At 59.2% G+C, this 18,201-nt stretch overlaps 1 protein-coding gene across 8 annotated transcripts in view; it reads left to right on the top strand.

Annotated features, from left to right (window-relative positions):
* The first annotated feature begins 16,996 nt into the window (after positions 1-16,996).
* The window catches only part of MEF2D (myocyte enhancer factor 2D), a 57,626-nt gene continuing 56,421 nt past the window's right edge, over positions 16,997-18,201 (top strand). For 5 of the 8 annotated variants that reach the window (XM_080368554.1, XM_080368563.1, XM_080368561.1 and 2 more), the window contains exons 1-2: positions 17,048-17,205; positions 17,831-17,894. The gene's annotated coding sequence lies outside the window, so the exon portion shown is untranslated. Of the gene's footprint in view, positions 17,206-17,830; positions 17,895-18,201 lie in introns of all 8 variants that reach the window. The other 3 variants (XM_080368555.1, XM_080368562.1, XM_080368556.1) reach the window with 2 other exon arrangements.

The following is an 18,201-nucleotide window of genomic DNA, read 5'->3' as shown; positions in this document are numbered from 1 at the left end:
GGGAGAGGAGCCGGCGCTACCTCTTTGCAGAAATCTGTCGCCTCGCTCGGCGGTGGGGAGGTTGGGAGCCGCGGGAGCGCCGAGCCCCATCGCCTTCTAAAATAGAAGCAGAACAAATGGTTGGAGCAGGATGGCGGTGGCGAAGGCAGCCAAGCCTCTTCCCGCGGCAGCTGGTGGCTGGTATGCTGCTCCTTGCTCCATCCATCCATCCTCTCCCCGGCGCTGGGGTGGGCTTGCCAGGGGAGAGGCGAGCATCTGTCTTTTGGGGCGAGGTTGGGCACGCCGGGGCTTTTTGGGGGGTTGGGGTGTGATCCCCCTTGGTGGTTTTGTGGGTTTTTTTTTGGGGGGGGGGGGGTTGAGCTTTTCTGGAGGGGCAGGATGGTGGGGCGCGAGGGGTTTGGGTAGCGGCCGCGGTGCTGCGCGCCGGTGCGGGAGAAGGAGGAGATGGGGAGTTGGGGGGTGGTGGTGGTGGTGGTGGCAGTTGGCGAAGGGACTTTGCCCCAAAACGCCGCCGCGGGTGCCGGGGTTGAGCCTCGGGCACCGGTGGGATGGGTGAACGTGCCATGTTTTCTCCCTGCGGCAAGGCAGGGGGTCCCGGTGGGGTGAGGTCCCGGGGACCTTGGGTGTCGTGGGAGCCACGGTGGGGGCCAGGAACGCGGTGGGGGAAGGGGATCCCCATGGCTCAACCGGGGTCGGGGTCCCGAGGGGGGATGAAGCCGCCTGTCCTGGCTCCGCCTGCCTGCTGGCACCCAGGAGAGGAAAGGGTGAGACGGGCTCTGGTTGCAAATCAAGATGTTTGGAAAAAACCCGTTAATTGCCCTCTGATCTTGGAGGTTTAAGGCCAGGCAGGAGCGTGCGCTTTAGCAGAATTTCACGCCCGCCGTTGCGCCGCGGAGGGCTGCTCCAGCTGGATGGGATGGAAGTGGGAAGGTCGGGAAGAGCTTTCCCGTAAGCCAAGATGTTCTTGCCTTGTCCTTTCCAGCGGAGAGGACCAGCCACCGTGAGCTCAGCATCCGCTGGGGTGACCTTCAGCGCCTTCTGCTTTGGCAAGGGAGGAGAGCTGCTTTGCATGCCTTCTCCCCCTGCCCCCCCCCCCCCCCCCCCCCCCCCGCCTCGATGCTACACATGGACCGAGCAAACCGGGTCTTTTTTTTATGCAAAAACGCAGTTTGGGGTTTAACTTCTCGACAAGAAATACCTTGGGGGCTAAATATGGAGCTAAAAGCAGCCCCGCTGGCTCAAGGGCTGAAGGTTGGATGCTCAAGCTGGTGGTTTGGGGGGGTTGGCTCCCCTTTGGGGACTGAAACAAAATGCTCCACGGTGCTTTTTCCACACCCCGCCCCCCTTGACAAGTTTTTTTTTGCCCCGAGGAGCACTGCAAGCCCTGCTGGGGGTCCTGTGGCAGCACCCGCTGCGCTGCGCTTGGGTTTCCCATGTTGGTGGTGATGTGCGGTGATTTTTTTTTAATTATAATTATTATTATTATTATTTTCTCCTAAGCACTTATGGGCTTGGGGGGAGACCCTTTTGCCCCAGCATCCTGCTGCCCTCCGAGGACCACCGCTTCACGCTGCCTTTCTAACCTGTGGCCAGGCACCGTGGCGCTGGCACGATGGTGATCTCCACATACCGCCCCCCCCATCGCCCCCCCAGCTTTTGCCATCAGGCTCTTTTTCCCACCACGGAGGGGTGCAGGCTGCAGGGCTGGAGCCGTGCTGGATGCCGTGCCACGTGCCGTGCACCGGACCGGAGCATCTTTTTCTCACCTCCCCACTGGCAGGGCGCGTGGGCGAGCGTGGTGTGAGGTGAGGCGTCCCCTGGGGCTTTCTGGCTTCCTTTGGGACCCCCCCTGAGCCCACCGGTAGCCCACCTCCTTGGCGGTGGGGGTCACGGGCCGTTGGGCTGCGTTTAGGCAGAGGTTGTTTGTGTACGAGCTTATTTTTGTTTGTGTGTCTTTTGGAAATTCTGTGTCACGGCAGGTGCCGGTTCAGTGCTTGGCGATGGGGCGCGGCGGGGATGGAGACAGGGCTAAAACGGGTTTAACTTCTGCTGGTGCAATTTTCCCGTTCCTCTGCTGTAGGACAGCTTGAGGCTCTTGGGATTTGGGGGGCTGAAGCGACTTGGGGTCTCCGGCTCTGCTCCCAGTCCATCCCTCCTGTGGGGTCATGGGTCTCCTCCCAGCCAACAAACTGGCCACCACCAGCCCGGGGGCTCGTTGGGGCTGGACCGTGATCGTGCGAGGCGGTGAGCGCGCTGAGGTGTCTCCTGGCCGTGCAAAACCACGGAGCAGCAGCGGGTTTTAATCCTGCTGGGAGATGGGCAGGAGCTGGGGGGCTCCCGCATCCCATCAGCGATGGGATGCTACCAGCACCTGACGTGGGCAGAGCAAGGCGGAGAGGAAAAGGCATGAAAACCAGATTTTCAAAAAGGGCTGGGCAGCAATTTCGGAGCTGCTGCTTTGCAAAGTTGCTTGGTTTGCCCGGGTGCTGAGCCGTGGTGGGCAGAGCTAAGGCTGCCCACCTGAAATAGGGGGTCTTGCTGCTGGGGGCTGCCTCGGGTACCACCCGTGCTGCCTGGGAGCTTCGGCTGTGTCCCTCGGTCCTGGCAGGGTGGCAGCCTGCATCCCCCAAAGCCCTGCGGGGTCTGCAGCATCCGTGCCTGGCAAAGCCCAGGTGATGCCCAAAAGCGGGACCAGTGCCCGGGGGCAGGAGGTGACCCCCATCGCCTGCCTCAGAGGGTCAGCCCCGCTCCTCCAGCGCCTTCTAATGAAGGTGCCACCGTGGTGGGTTGGTTCTTTCTTTATTTTTTTTGGAATTTTTTCCCTAAATACATTACCAGTGCAGCTCGTCCATATTTCAACCACCTTCTCCCTCCTGTTCTCGCGCTGAAGTCTATAATGCTGAAATTATAGCATCACCCTCGTCGCCATGGCAACGCGCAGGGATGTATTTTAAAAAAAAAAAAAAAAAAAAAAAAAAAGACCAGAAGCCCTCCAAGGATTATGACTTCAGTGAGGGATCAGGCTGGAGGGGAATCTGGGTCACGGCTGGAGCAGGCTTTTCTTCCAGCCTGTCTTCAGTAATTCCCCTTACTGCGACCTGGGGGATGTGTCAGGGCAGGGCAGAGCCACCCTTAGCACCCATGGGTGCTCCCTGGGGGGGTCCCTCAGCCCCGGGAGGTGCTGTGCTCCCTGTGGAGGAGATTGCTCGTCGGCTGCGTGCACCCCAGGAAAGAGCATCCTCGCAGAGTTCGGTATTCCCACCCATAATCCAGGCTTTTTAACCCAAAAGTCTTTCCGATGCCAAAGCGCATGGTGCCTGCGGGAATGCCAGAGCCGCACTCCCACCCCCCCTCGTTTGTGCATTGCAAGTTTTCTCTCTCATCCCCCAAAATAAACAGGACTCTTTTTTTTTTTTTTTATATAATTTTTTTTTCTCCTCTTCTTTTTTTTTTTTTTTTTTTTTTTTTCCCCTCCCTTTTTCCACACCCCCAGAGCCGCTGTTGCTGGTGGCAGGGAGCCCAGACTCCGTAGGAACTCAGAAATGCTGCAGATCCAAGCCCCGGCTGCCCTCTTGGTTTCGCAATCCTTTGGAGGGGGAGAGAGAGAGAAGGAATAAAATGGGAGGGGATTTTTTTTTTTTTTCTTTATTAGAGATTTATAGACTTTCCCACCAGTAGGGACAAGGAGCCGGAGCCGAGCGGCCAATTTCCTACAGTAAGTTTCCAACACTGCTCCTCTCTGGCCCCGGCGAAACCCTCTACGGCCTCGCCTACGGTGGGTTGGGTTTCCAAAATTTCAAAAAATTTTTGGAAAACCATCGGCGATGCTGGTGGGGGGGGATGGCGAGGCGAGGGCTGCTGGTGGGGGGGGGGGCAGCGATGCTGCTGGTTGTGCCGGCACCTCCCACGGCAGCAGCAGCAGCAGCAGTGGGTTAGGTGATGCTAACAGCCGGGAAAAATCAGCTCAGGTGGGTTTTTTGGAGCTGTTCAAGCCTATATATTTTTTTTTTTCCTACCTGTTTTTCAGTCACGTGCGAAGCCTTTGGCTTCCCGGCAATGCCGCGACCGTCGCTCATGGCCACGGTCCCTCGGCTCGCCAGGCTGGGTGCTGCTGGGGTGCCGTCGCCGCCGCCTTCATCCCCCACCGCCGTTGGGCATCTCAGGCTTTGTGGTCCTTTTAATTTTAGGTAATTGCAGCGGCCGGGCTCTGCATCGCCGATGGGGAACGTGCAGCTGGACCAGGGAGGGTTTTCTTGGTGAAGGTTTTTTTTTTTTTACGGAGGGATGTGGCCGATGCCGTGGCCGATGCCGTGGCCGATGCCATGGCTGGCTCCAGTCCCTTCCTTGCACCCGGTGCTGTGCATGGGGCAGGGTGTGAGGCTCCAGCACCCTGGTGCAGGATCCGACCCTCCACCAGCGCTCCCACCCCAGGGCAGGGGAAAAATCCTGCCTCCTAGAGCCGTGCCTGGGTGAGGTTTGAGTCCTGGCAGCTCCGGTCCGAATGTCCAGTGATTAATGGGATTAAATTGGTGCCCCTGGTGAGGTTCTTTTATTTTGCGTCTGGTTTTCTCAGGACTGTTAAAGCAATGGGGGGGGGTGGGGGGGGCAGATCTGCTTAGATAAGGGGGAGCCGCCTGTGAACAAAATTCCTACCGGGTAATTATTTATACCTCCATGTGCGTCACTGGTAAACATCTGGATCCGCTCCAAACATCTTCATTTGATTTGTTTTGTAGCCTCCCGACAGGGCTGTTGGTCGGGTCCCCCTTCCCCACCCCCCTTTGGCTTTGGATGACTCTGCTGGAATTGCCCCGTGCCCCTGGGATGAGCCCATCCTGCCTGCTCAGCACCAACCCCGCTCCCTGCCTCGGGGGCCGGTTTAACCAATTCCCAGCTCCTGGATTCCTGGGATGGAGTGACCATCGCGTTGCCCTTTCTGGGGAGGAGCAGAGCATGTTGCTGGTGTTTGTGGTGGCAGGCAAAAAAAAAAAAAAAAAAAAAAAAAAAAAAAAAAAAGCCCAAAAGCGAGCCCAGGGTGCGTTGCTTTCTATTTTAAACCGTCATCGTTTGGGTTGGGGATGAACCAGGCTCCTGACCTTTCGGAGCGCGCGGGGCTGGCAGTCACGCCGAGCTCTTGGAGGCCAGGGCTACCTCCTCGCTCTGCGGAGAGCCAAGAAATTAATATTAATAACTTTTCCCTGAATGAGAGTTGAGTACCTGCTTCCCTGGGGCTCCCTGGAAGGCTCCGGCTCGGGCGGATAACATCAACAGTTATACGAGGGACCGAGAGCATCGAGAGCATCGCTCCTGCAGCTGGGATGCAGCTGGGAAGGGACTGGTGTGGGAGGAGGGAGATGAAGGAAGCCTCTGGCTCGCTTTTGGGCAGGGCTTTCAGGCGCCGTGCGCCATTTTATTTTATTTTATTTTATTTTATTAATTTTTATATTTATTTTTTCCATCCTGGCCCCTCTTTGGACCCTGAACCATCCCGTCGGAGCGAACGCCGGCTCCCTCCGTGTTGGCAGGGGATGAAATCTGTGTCTCACCTCTGCCGGGCTCTGGGGAAGAAAAAAAAAAAAAAAAAAAAAAGTTTCAATGCTGCACCCAGCCTTAATCTCTTTAAACTGTATTTTGCTAATCCTTCATTAGGATCTCATTGTGAGCTTGTTATCCCGTTAGGGCTTAGTGCCGCGCGTGGCGGCATCGCCCGCGGAGCCGGGGTGGGAAGGGGCTGTGCTGGCTGTGCCGATGCCACGTGCTCCGCCGGGACGTGCCGGGGTGAGGCCGGCTGGGCGCTGCGGGGATGGGGGCTCCATCCTGCTCCCACCGCTTTTGGCTGCTGGGTGATGGCAGGAGTGGGTGCTGGGTGCCAGTGGCGACGTCGGGGACGTTGGGGACATTGTTTTGGTTTCTTGCCCTCCGTTGCTGGATGTGCCCATCCATGGTGGTGGTGCTGGGGGGGGGGGGGCGTGTGGCATGAAGTAAAGCTGGATTTGTTTTTTCGGGGTGCTCGGGGTGAGGTTTTAGCCGGGGTGACCCGGAGCAGGGTGCCAAGGAGGAGGGTGAGCTTGGTGTGTGCTTCACCCCCTTCCCATTGCTGCAGGAGCCTTAAAAAGGGCATCCCTTGATCCCGGCGTGCGCGGGCGGATTCCTTCCCTTGGCGAGTGGCCGCTTTCCCGCTGGGAAGCTGGGGCCGGTGCCCTGCTGCTCCGTGCCGCCGGCTCACCCGCTCCATCCCAGCACAGCCCCGCTCCCCTTCCCAGCACCCAGCTCTTGGCATCCTTCTGGGAGCGACTGGGCATCCTTCTGGGGGGCAACTGGGCATCCTTCGGGGGGGCAACTGGGCATCCTTGTGGGGGCGACTGGGCATCCTTCTGGGGGGCGACTGGGCATCCTTCGGGGGGGCAACTGGGCATCCTTGTGGGGGCGACTGGGCATCCTTCGGGGGGGCAACTGGGCATCCTTCTGAGGGCGACTGGGTGATGGCAACGGCTTTGCAGCACCCAAGGGGGTCCTGGATACCTGTGAGCCCCGTTTCTGGAAGGTGCTTGGGAGGAGGAGAAGCGGCTTCGTGGTGAGGCTGAAGCCGGAGAGGTGGGAAATGCGGTTCGGTGGGCGATGGAACGGGGCTGTGAGCTGCAGGCTCTACCGGGAGATGGTTTGCAGAGTGATGGTGAAAAGCAAAACAAAACCCGCACGCCCACACATTCCCACATGCGCAGGGAAACAGGGAAGCGAGCGTACGGGGGGGATAAGCGAGCAGCCGGAGTTGAGACTCGATTTTATTCGGTGGGAAATGAAAACCACTGCGGCGAGCGAGAGGCTTCCTGGCTTTTTCCTCCCCTCCCCCCCCAAAAAAAGAAAAATGAGGTGGGATTTTTTTCTCTTCCCAGGGTTTTGGTTGGTGTAGATGTGTGGCTCCGAAGGGGAGCTAAAAAATTGCCGCGGGGTTTCGTGCTTTCCTCTCCATCCTCCTGGCTGGAAGGTCTGGCAGGCACGTGTCACCGTGTCCTCGTCCTCCGTGCCAGATACATGGGGGGTGAGAGAAGGGGCGAGGTGACTCCTTTGACATTGTCCAGCAGATAAAAATGCACCAGGCTCTAAAACTGCACGTGGCATTGCTCGGGAGCGTTTGCTGCCCTTTAAAACGCAACGCGCATTTTATTTGCCTTCTGGTCGCGGAGTATCTCGGTGGTTCCCACTGTTCGGCAGCCGCTGTGGCCCGAGGGCACGGTGAGGGGCTTGTGGCATCACCTGGCTATGAACGGGGTCTCCGCCGGGGATTCCCGGTGCCGGATTGTGTGGATTTGGTTCTTCTGCCTTTTATTTCCGCAGCGCGGTGCTCAGTCCCACTCCCACGGTGGGGCTTCCCTTCCACACCGGAGCATCTAGGAATCGGGGAACGTCGTGAATCCTGAGTTGTGGCGGTTTTGATCTTTCCAGAAAATGTTGATCTTTCCAGAAAAGTGGAACGGTGATGTCCAGGAGCGCCGGGTCCCTGCGCTTTGCTTTCCTTGGGTTTACACAGCCCTTTGGGGGGCTCATGCAGCTCCGCCGGGAAGGTAGAACTTTTCCAAACTCCTCTCTCCCCTTTTCCCGTGCCTATAATTAGCCCTGGCTCCCCGCCACCGTATACTGTACGATCCTGGAAAGAGGTCATGGCTTTTGCTGAAATTCTTGGGAACAGAGCTGCCTTTGCAGCTGGGAAAGCGGTGCAATTTCCAAGCAGATAAGAAATAGGGCAAATGCAACTCTTTTTTTTTTTTTTTTTTTCTTTTCTTTTTTTTTTTTTCCCTTTTTTTTTTTCTTTTTTTTTTTTTTTTTCCCCTGCTGTAATTTATGGGCTCTGTTGATGGCATCCCATGGCCTCCTTCCCGCTCCCGCTCTCCTCTGCCTTGGGGGAATGGATCGGCAAAAAGGTTCAAGCCGGCTCCTGCTCCTGGTGCGCTGGCAGATGTGGGGGGGGACGAGGGGAGACCCCCCTGCTCCCAGGCTGTGAGGTCGTGTTTTCCCCTTTTGCCGCATCCCAAGGTCTTACCCAGGGCTGGGGAAGGAAACAAACCCCATTCCTAGCTGGCTGCGGTCCTTTTCCACTTCTAAAACTTCCCGTTTTTATGAATTTCCCGGGAGCGGGGCTCTGCAGCATCGTCTCCGTGACCTTAAAGGTCTTTCCCAACCCAAAGGATGCCGCGATCGAAGGCGTGGGATCCGGCTTTTCTCCCAGGAGAGGGGCAAAGCCGACGGGAGCAGAGGGATCTGCTGGGGCTGGGGAGGATTTTCCTGCCTCCGAACCTGCCCGTGCAAAGCGGTGAAAAACTCAAAGCGAAAAGAGTTATTTTTAAAAGAGAAAACTCCCCTCTTCATGAAAGAGAGACAGAACTACAGCAAAATCCCCTGTCGAAAAAGTTTCCCGAAGCCCTGCTGTTATTTCTCAGCCCCTGTACAGTAATTCTGTGAAAAAGTCAGGATAAATTTGAGCAAAAAAGGGCAGGAATGAGAGCAGGGGCTCAAGCTGCCATCCCGACCAGGACACCGCAGGTGCTTCATCCCCCTGGCAGCGTCCCGCCGCCAAGCCCATCTTCCCCCCCCCCCCCCCAAAAAAAAAAAAAAATAATTCCCGTGATGAAAAAGTAAAGCAATTTCCATTTGTTTTAATTGGCTCCAAGGCCGGGGGAGCTTCTTCGTTTCCCTCCCTCTTAAATCCGAACACTGTGATTTTCACTTTAAATTACAGGACTGTGGGGCTGGGCTTTTCGGGGGGGAAAAAGGATGCTGAGGTCCACGGTGATGGTGCCAGGTCCCCTTTGGCAGCACCAAGAGTTTCTGCGGCCATCGCCAAGACTTGACAACCCCCCCCCTTTTTTTTTTTTTTTTAATTTTTTTTTTTTTTTTTGCCTTTGCTGGTACCGCCGTGCTCATGCCAGGGCGTTGGGATTTGGGATTTTTCCAAGGGGCGTCAGGGCAGCTCCGTCGGATAGGGCGGTGATGTTTGCACCGTGGAGGTTTCATTGCCCATGGGGGGACCAAGTCATTCCGGGAGCAGCAGGGCAGTTTCCTACGGATTCGTGCTGCTCGGTTGACTGGTTAACCAAATTACACAGAGATCTTTATTTTTTATATTTTTTTTTTCTCTGTAGGTGCCTATAAAATCCCCCTTCTGCTTTCCCCGTACGTGGGGGGTGGTGTAGGAGTTGCTGACGACGGCACCGAATGTGCAAGTGTTTCTCTGCACCTCGCCGGAGAGAAATATTTTAATCTTTTTTTATTTTTTTTTATTTTTTAAAAAAAGAGAAGTGGATCTGAAGTTTGGGGAGTAGGCGCCATCCCCGCAGAGATTCACCGAGGATGCCAGAGGGTTTTGGGGCTTGAACCTGGAGATTTGGGTAGCCCCAGGGTTGGTTTTATTCTCCGCCTGGGGGTTTTCGGAGGCTGCCGGGTGGCAGCTCGCTCCGTCGGGATGTGGCTCCCGCTTTTCCCGACGCATTCCCACCTTAGCCGGGCAGTGCTTTGATTTTACCCCAAAGATTGAGCACGAGGGGGGTCAGGGGGTTGCATGCTGGCTTGGGGCAAACCCCGTTTTTACTATCCAGGGATGAGCAGCCCTGGCTCCGGCTCTGGTCGCGGTTGCACCGGTTGGTTTTCCAGCCCCTTGTAGGGGTTTCATCTGGAAATCCTGGTGGGTGCTGGCTGTCACCGATGGGCAGGGTGCTGCAGGAGCGAGGGTGGGGGGTGATGGGGGGCTCACCGAGCCGCTTTAGCTCAGGGACACACAGGAGGGTCTGTGGCAGGACCCAGAATTAACCGCACAGCACCCAGGCGCCTGGCGTTTGACCACAAAGCCACGTCTCCTCTGCACAAGGAAAGCCTTATAAGCAAGTCGCCCTCATAAACAGCTTTCAAAAATAATAATAATAATAATAATAAAATAGAAAAAAAGCCCTCGGCTTCCAGCAGAGGCTGTGGAGCTGGGCTGGGATTTTTCAGCACGGTGGCTGTCCCCATTCCCCAGGGTGGGGGACAGCGGCGAGGGGCAGGGAGGTTCCTTGCGAGCGCCCACCTCCCCCTGCGTTTGGCATCGTGTTTGCCGTGGGTTTGGGGGGGCAAAGCCCCCTGGCACCCCAACCTCGTGGCAGCCGGGAGGTGATGAGGACCTGACGCTGTTTGTCACAGCAGGGAGATGGATGGGCTGGAGGTTTTGGACTTGGGTGAAGGTGTTTGTTTGGTTTCCATGGGGAGGGGATGGGCTGAGGTGATGGATGGTCCCCAGGGACGGTGGCTGCTGACTCGGGCGACGCGGCAGGGAGGGGCTGGGGCTTTGCTCTTCATAATGATGAGTTTCTCCCATTTTTTCCTCCTGCCTGGCTCCGGCACGACGCTGGCGTGCAGCTCCGGCTCGCCAAACCTGGTGGCCATGGAGAAGGGCACCCAGCCGGTGGGCTTCCCGGCCTTGGGGAGGGGGCAAGGGCTGCATCAACCTGGCTGAGCTCCCTTGGGGACCTGCCCAAGGGGGTGTCATTCCCAACTAAGGCAGCTGGCACCCACTCGGTGGGGTCCCGCTTACTCTGTCCGTGCCTGGTGCTGCCCGTGAGCCTTCGCGTGGGTCCACGCGGTTGATGGCGGTGGCTGGGCTGGCGCGGATGCGTGCCGGTGCGCGCAGATGCATGCAGGGATGCGGTCCCTTGCAGCATCACCCACCTGGTCCTTGCACCCACCAGCCCTGCCGCTCTCTGGGGACACTGGTGGCTGCTGAACCAGACTCAGTGTTGATTTTCCTCCGGCCCCGCTGTTGGCATCCATGGTTACATCGGTCAGGAGCGTCGGTGGTGAATCTCTGGTGTACCTCGTCGGCAGGCGCGCCGGGGGGATTTGCATCCCCCTCCCCTGTGCCTTGCATGGGGTTTTATGTGGATGTGGTGAAGCAGGGGTGGAGGATCCATCCCAGCTGGGATATAGGAGGGAGAGTGTGGCACCAGGGAGGATCACATCCGTGGTGTTTGGGAAGAGCCAGCAGCGGACGGGAGGGTTTGGTGGGGGAATCCAGGGGGGCTGATGGTGCCTTTTGTGCTTGGAAATGCTGGCAGGAGCTGGAATTGCAAATTTGGAATAGCCTCCTGCATCCCTGGAGCAGCACCCTCCGGGCTGGGTTTGCACGGGCACCGTCCGGGATTGCCATGAAGCCGGATAAAATGAATTAAGGAAAACCAGCGCCACTGGACGCGGGAGCCCGTACCCCGGCTCACCCACCCGGTGCCCGGCACAGCTCCTGGAGAGGCGGAAGGTGCTGGTCCCGGGGGCCCCGGGGCCGGTGCCAGCAGGTGGCAATGTGGCCCGAGGCATTGCCTCCAGCAAGAGCTGGGTGCTCAGGGTGTGGGACACCCACATCTTGCCATCCCTGGGTGCTGGGTGCCGTGTCCTCGGGTGCTTTGGGGTTGGTTTAGGCTTGGGGTCCTCCTGGTGTTGAGGGGTGAGCGGGGTGGGACAAGGAGGGAGCGAGGGGCTCGCTCAGGATGGGGGATGTTTGTGTTCCCAGCTGTGCTGTTCGCTCCCCCTCTCTGTGCCTCAGTTTCCCTGCTTGGATGGGGTGGGGGCGTGCAGCAGGCGGTGCTGCGAGGCAGTAGGACCACCCTGTGTGGTGGTCGCGGTCCTGCTGGTTGCATGGGGACGTCCTGCGGCAGTGTCAGCCCCTGGATGGGCTGGCAGAGGGGGAGACATGCCCACCCGAGCCTGCCCAGGTGTAGGCACCTGCATTTCTGCACGGACCTGCCAGATGTGCTGGGCACAGGGAGATGGGTGGTCCGGGATGGGCAGGAGCAGGGTGGGCGCTGCGAGCCAGAGGAGACCCCTGCGTCCATCCCTTGTCCCTCCCGGTCCCCCCACCATCCTTTGGTCACCAGTGGGGCACGGTGGGTTGCTTTGCCCCGAAACCCCTGCGGGTCCCCAGCCCTCCTGCGCCTCTGGCCGCCCCCACCCGCGTCCATACAGCTGGAGGTTTCGGTTCTGCATCTCCGCCACCCAAGGGGGAACTCAGCCGGCGAGAGCGAAACTTAATGGCTCCAACGGTCGCACACCACCCCCTCCCCACCCCCCCCAACCCTGACACCCCCTCTGTATCCCCCAAGTCCTGGCAGGGCTGGTGGCCGCTGTTGCAACGCCTGCGGCAGCGGCTGTACCATGTGCTTGGCTGCGGTGACTTCTCCTGGAGCAGGGCTCGGTGGGGATGAGGGGCTGGATTGGTGCTAGGACCCTTGGCTGGGGGGCACAGCCTCTGCAGGGGGAGCTGAAGGAGCGAGCAAGCGAGCCCCCCCGCTGTGAGTTAACTCATTTTATCCCACCCTGCCTCGAGCTGGGGGTGCCTCCAACCCATCCCTGCGGTGCCCGTGGTGGCTCGTGCCGTCGCTCTTGTGCCATCGCTCTTGTGCTGTTGCTCATCCCAGCACCGGCCTGCCGGGCAGCCGAGCATCCCGAGCCGCTGGAGGTGGGTTTCTCCCTCCTGTCTCCCTCTTGCAGCCCCCATCTCCCACCAGCGGTGCGGCTCGGGTGCAGGATTGGGCCCGCTGGGCGGTTGGGAGCTGTGGTTTCTTGCTGCATTTAACCACCAGCCCGTCCTGCCCGGCGCTCCTGCCTGGAGTGGGATCTCTCCCGGTTTGTCCCTTCCCATCTCCTGGCAAGCCAGAGGAACCCAAATGTAAAAGACTCATCAAGCCTAATTAAGCCCTGGGGGTATTCCCAGTGGCTGGTGCAAACTGGTGGCTGGTGCAAACTGGAGCCTGGGCCGTGGCTGAGATGATTTAGTTTCGTGGGTTGGAGAAATGGAGAAAGTCCTTTTTTATTTTTTTTTAAATCCTTTTTCTCTTTTTTTTTTTTTTTTTTTTTTTTAGCTGATCCTTGCTGTCGCAGGGACCCCACCCTGAGCCCAATGGGGATGTGGGGTCGCCCCGGTTTGGGGTGGGAGCTGAGGGGTCCCTGGCAGAGGAGCGGTGAACCTGGTTGGGAGCCCAAGGGGGGAAGTTTGGGTTTGGCATCCGAGTGTTTGTGGCCCTGAGCCCGTTGCTAGAGGAAACATGACAAAAGGGGAAGGAGAGATTGTGGTCGGCTGCTCTTCCCCTCCGCAATCTGCGCCTCCCTCTTGGCCCCTTCGGCTCTGCTCTGGCCTGGAGGAGCCCCAAAGCAGAGGATTTCTCACCATCCCCCCCATCCATCCATCCCCCCCATCCATCCATCCCCCCCATCCATCCATCCATCCATCCCCCCCATCCATCCATCCCCCCCATCCATCCATCCCCCCCATCCATCCATCCCCCCCATCCATCCATCCATCCCCCCCATCCATCCCCCCCATCCATCCATCCATCCCCCCCATCCATCCATCCCCCCCATCCATCCATCCCCCCCATCCATCCATCCCCCCCATCCATCCATCCATCCCCACATCCCCCCATCTCTTCATCCCCCCATCCATCCATCCCTCCATCCATCCCCCCATCCATCCCCCCATCCATCCCCCCATCCATCCCCCCATCCATCCCCCCATCCATCCCCCCATCCATCCCCCCATCCATCCCCCGCACCCATCCCTCCATCCCCTCATCCATCCCTCCATCCCCCCATCCACCCCCCCCATCCCTCCATCCCTCCATCCCCCCATCCCCCCATCCCCCCATCCCCCCATCCCTCCCTCCCTCCATCCCCCCAGCCCCCCTTGTCTGCCTGTGGGATACCCCAGGGACACTGGCCCCCCGAGCCGAGCCAGCCGCGGCGAGGCTTCCCTTTGCCGAGGGAGCGAGGGGAGCTCACGGCAGCTTAATTGGCTGCTGATGGATCTAATAACGAGGCTGGGAGCTCGTCGGAGTGATTTGGTGTCTTCCAGGCTTCCGTGCACGCCGAGGGGTTTTGCCTGAGACCCTTCCTCCGCCGCCTCGGGGGGGGGGGGGGAGGTATTTATTGGTACTATACATAGCATAGGCATGGTATATACTCCAGTATATCACATGGGTATTATATATTGGTACTATTTATAGGGCTACAGCTTGATATATCCTCACTACATAAAGAGGAGGGGGGAAGGGGTGTTATGTGTATATATGATGTAGTCATGGCGGGGTGTATGTATATACGAGATATATATATGGGGTTGTATATACTTGGGAGGATGTATACATGAGGGCACATATGTTTCGGGGTTGTATGTATGTGGGAGCTTTTATATATATATTTATATATATTTTTATATGAAAATACGCATATCCAAGGGTATTGGCAAAGACCACTGTGGCAGAGGGGCTGCCGAGCATCGGCTGAGCCGGTACCCAGGCCAGTCCCTGCGCATCCTCCAGGATCCTTCCAGGCAGGATGGAGCAGCTCCAACAGGGGTCCCAGGAGGGGGGGGTGGTGTCCCCCCCCATCCCCCCCACCCTCCGCCACCTCAGGGAGGTTTTCAGCTCCTGCCCCGAGGCGTTTTGGTTTGTCACTGGGGGAAACCGAAGCTTTGGTTTGCAAACAGGAACAATTTTCTCGTCTGCTCAGCATTTCTGGCTGAAAGCTGGACAAAAAGATTGTCTTCTCTTTCCCCCTTTTCCTCCCCTCCTTTTTTTGCACTCAGAAAGGGGAATTCACTTGCCTTTGCTGCCTCCATCCCTCCTCTGTGTGATTTATTTATTATTTTTTTTTCCCCGGCTTAGAAAATAACAGAGCATTTTGACAACGTGATACTTCTCCCCTTTCCTGGGCGGCTTTTTCTCTTTGCAACAAAAAGGCTTCGAAGGCGGGTGGTGCCGCGGGGATGGATGAGACGTGGGGGCTGGGGGGGGTGTCCCTGGGGGCTGCCACCTTTCCCCCGGTCCCGGTGTCACCGTGCTGCAGCGGGTCGGATGGTGACCTTTCGAAATATCCCCGAATCCCGAGTTTTTGGGAGCCGTGCCAGGATGCTCGCGGGAGGTACACACGCGGAGCCAGTGACGCTCCTTTGCACCGGCTCGCCATGCTGTAAAACGGGGACTGGGGGGTTTACTGGGGTTTACTGGTGCTGGATGTACCGCTGAGTCTGAAGTGGGGGGGGGCTTGGCTGGGGTGGGGAGCAGCCCTGGAGCCGTGAGGCTGGAGAGGATCGGGCCCTCGAGCTGACACTTGTGTGCACCGCTGTCTCCGGGCTGTCCCCCCCTCCCTGTGCGCCTTGTCATGGGGGGTGACAGGGGGGTGCAGCTGGGCTGGGATCGGGCCCTTGCAGGGGGCTGTTACCAGGCTAAATCTTCCCCCCCCCGACCCATCCCGCCCCCCTGGGGCTTCCCACCTCGCAGTGGCAAGGAGCTGGTTGGCAAAGGCATCACTGTTAGTGGTCGGGGGCTGGGGGCTGCGGTGTGGTGGGGGGCTGCAGGGAGGGGACCGTGGTCCGGCAGCCCGGCTGGCTCCGGGGGCTACAGCCAATATCCAGCCAGGGATATTTTTGCTGTCAGCGCTCGGGTCTCTGCAAGTGACCCCTGGCGTGGCTGTGCCACGGCGGTGGCGTGTGGCTCCGGGTTCAGGTGGGCTGCGAGGGGGGGTCCCACAGGGATGCTCACGGCTTGTCACCTGCATCCCCCCGCCCCCGCACGGGGGGACAGCTCCCTGTACAGGCACGTGACATCTTGCAGGGCCACGTGTCCCCTGTTGTATCCCCAGGGGATGGCAGAGCTGGCCCTGAGCCCCCCACCCCAGGGTGGGGGAAGGGGTGGGGGGTTGGGGGTTGGCTGCCCCTGTCACAGACCTGAGCCACGCGTTCGCACATCCTCCACCCAGCCCGTGGTCCCCGGTCCCCACGCTGGGGCGGTGGCAGGGAGGGGGAGGTGCTGTGCCACCAGCCCTGCAAGGCGCCGAGCTGGTGTGAGCTGCTGGTGCACCGGGGGGAAGGGGGGGGGGTGGGTCAGGAGCCCCCCCCGAGAGACCCTTGGCATTAAACACTGGGTGCAGCCCCTTGGTGCAAGGGTGGTCCTGCCACGTCTCCATCCCTCCGAGCGGCACCTGGTCCCTGCGGGTGACACTTGCTTTACACTAAGGACAGCCCGGGGCGGGGGGGGAGGGAGCGGTGAAGGGGGGGGAGGGGGCTTGTTTGTAGAGAAGCAGCCCCTCACCCCGAGCTGGCAGCTAAGTGGAAGCACAGGTAGGGTTGTCCCTTGGTCCCAGCTGGGAGGTGGCACTTGCAAGGTGAAGCTGCTTCTGTGGGGGTCTTTGTCCCCACGTGGTCAGTCATTCTGTAGGATGCTCTTGGTTTTATTAAAGGTAATAAGAAGGTGGTCTTGGGGGGTGGTCTTTGTCCCCATGTGGTTGGTCATTCTGTAGGATGCTTTTGTTTTTTATTAAAGGCAATAAGAAGGTGGTCTTGGGTTGGGGGTCTTTGTCCCCACGTGCTTGGTCATCCTGTAGGAGTGGTCGGTTATTCTGTAGGATGCTCTTGGTTTTGTTAAAGGCAATTAGAAGGTGGTCTTGGGGGGGGGTCTTTGTCCCCACGTGCTTGGTCATCCTGTAGGATGCTCTTGGTTTTGTTAAAGGCAATTAGAAGGTGGGCTTGGGGCGGGGGGTGTCTTTGTCCCCACGTGGTCGGTCATCCTGTAGGATGCTCTTGGTTTTGTTAAAGGCAGTAAGAAGGTGGGCTTGGGGTGGGGGGCAACAGGTCGGTCTGGGCATTGATAGGTGCAAGTGGGGCAGCAGCTGGAGCCCCCCACCTTGTCCCCGCTGCTCTCCCATGGTGGAGGTGCCAGAGCCGTCGCCGTCCGTCCATCCCAACACCGCAAAACCCCGCGGCCGGTCCCTCCGCAGGACCCCAGCCCTCATTTGATGCTCGGGGGAGGCTGGAAAGCCACTGGTACCCCAGCTTTTTTAGGGTGTCCGGAGGGGGGGGATGACTTCGGGGGGGGGGGGGGGGCGGCGAAGGGCAGCTGGAGCCACGCGCTCCTCGCTCTGCCTTTGTTCGAGCTGAATTTTGTAATGTCAGGAAATGAGCTGGCCGTGGGAGGGGAGGCAGCCGGGGCGGAGGAAGGCTGGTTTTGTGGTTGAAGCGGAGGATGAGGACGCCGGAAAGCCGAGCACAATTCCTCGCTCTGTTGCAGGCGCCGGGGGTGAGGCTGCAGCTCGGCTGCGGGAGCTGGCGGTGCCTTTGGAGTAGCCGGGTGTTGGCCTCCGTGCCTCAGTTTCCCTTTTGTCCGGCAGGAGAATGTGCCCTTCCTCTGACATCGGGTGCGCGGGGTTGGGCTTGGGGGGTGGGGGGCACCGTCCCACCGGTAGGTGAACGACCGGCACGAGGTTGAAACCACTGGGTTTTGCCCCGTGGATCGGTGCTTTGCCCCGTGAGGATCTTCACAGGGATGGTGGAATTTGCTTGAAACCTCGAACAACTTGCTGCCGGGCTCTCCTCCCTCGTTAAGGATAATTTTTGTTTTGTTTTGTTTCATTCCCGAGCTCTTTTTTATTTCCACACCCCCCCCCCCCACTTTCTCGATACCCGCCTCTCTTGCTGCTTTTCGAGGAAAATCTCTTTTGCGGTCTCGCAGGTTCCCGTATCCCGTCCCCACCCGCGGGCACCGTGATGCTCTCCACATCCCATAGCGCCGGGGCTCCTGGTTCCTTGCAGGAGCCCACCATGGTCCCACCCGGCTCCGTGGCCCTTGCACCACTGCTCAGGCTCAGGGCAGCGCAGGAGGGTCCCATCAGCATCCTGCCCCCTCCACCAGGGCTGATGGGGGGGGGTGGGGGGGAGAGGCCGGGAGCCCCTCATTGTCCCCTCTGGCCGGCCAGGGTGTGTGGGAGCCCTGTCCTTGTCTCTGTCCCCTCTGACTGATGGCTGCCGGCTTTTCCTTTGCAGTTTGATTGAGGAGCGGTGGCCGCAGCTCATCCTCTGGCAGAAGATGCAGGAGTCTGCATAGCAGGTACGGGGTGGGGGGCAGGGCAGGGGGGGGGGATCCCAACCGTGGGGCTCTTGCTGCCGGCCCCCCTGAGTTCGCTTGCCAGGGGCCGTGCATCTTCCCTGCGCCAGGCTGGGGGTGAGGAGGGGGTCCCCCCCGAGGGTCACCTAAGCTGGGTGCAGCCCAGGGGCTCAGACTCCCTGACTGGTGCCGGATCCGACCCTATGGTTCTGCTCCACTGCTCCGGGTGCTGCAGGGAGCATCCTGCCCGGCTGCGCACCCCTCTCTCACTGCGGGCGCAAGGGGGTCCCGAGGAGCAGGACCCCGGTGG

This window comes from Falco punctatus (assembly GCF_963210335.1).
Source record: "Falco punctatus genome assembly, chromosome: 18".
NCBI classification, from domain to species: Eukaryota; Metazoa; Chordata; class Aves; order Falconiformes; family Falconidae; genus Falco; species Falco punctatus.
The sequence above is the reverse complement of the archived record's forward strand: the minus strand, read 5'-3'. Positions and strand labels throughout refer to the sequence as shown.